Below are 232 nucleotides of genomic sequence, written 5' to 3' on the forward strand. Positions count from 1 at the left end.
TAAACATATTAAGTTAAATTCAAAGATACATTGTAATTGAAGCTTATGTTTACCTCGGGTACATTTCATTTTTTTTCCAGAGTGACAGGTAAAGGTAGATAAGAATTCTGGTAACTTGGGTTGGTTGATAGTCACAGATTAAATTAAGATGTATGCAACCTTTATCGTGACTGATAAGGATGCATGTCTAGTTATTCATAAAAAAAAACTGAACTGAACCGGCACTTTACTA

At 31.9% G+C, this 232-nt stretch overlaps 1 long non-coding RNA gene across 1 annotated transcript in view; it reads left to right on the forward strand.

Moving 5' to 3' along the window:
• The first annotated feature begins 222 nt into the window (after nt 1-222).
• The window catches only part of LOC136837202 (uncharacterized), a 14,826-nt gene continuing 14,816 nt past the window's right edge, over nt 223-232 (forward strand). Inside the window, exon 1 of the long non-coding RNA XR_010852621.1 lies at nt 223-232. This exon is cut by the window's right edge and continues 117 nt beyond it. This is a non-coding gene — a long non-coding RNA (uncharacterized lncRNA).

This window comes from Macrobrachium rosenbergii, chromosome 58, assembly GCF_040412425.1.
Source record: "Macrobrachium rosenbergii isolate ZJJX-2024 chromosome 58, ASM4041242v1, whole genome shotgun sequence".
In the NCBI taxonomy this organism is placed as follows: domain Eukaryota; kingdom Metazoa; phylum Arthropoda; class Malacostraca; order Decapoda; family Palaemonidae; genus Macrobrachium; species Macrobrachium rosenbergii.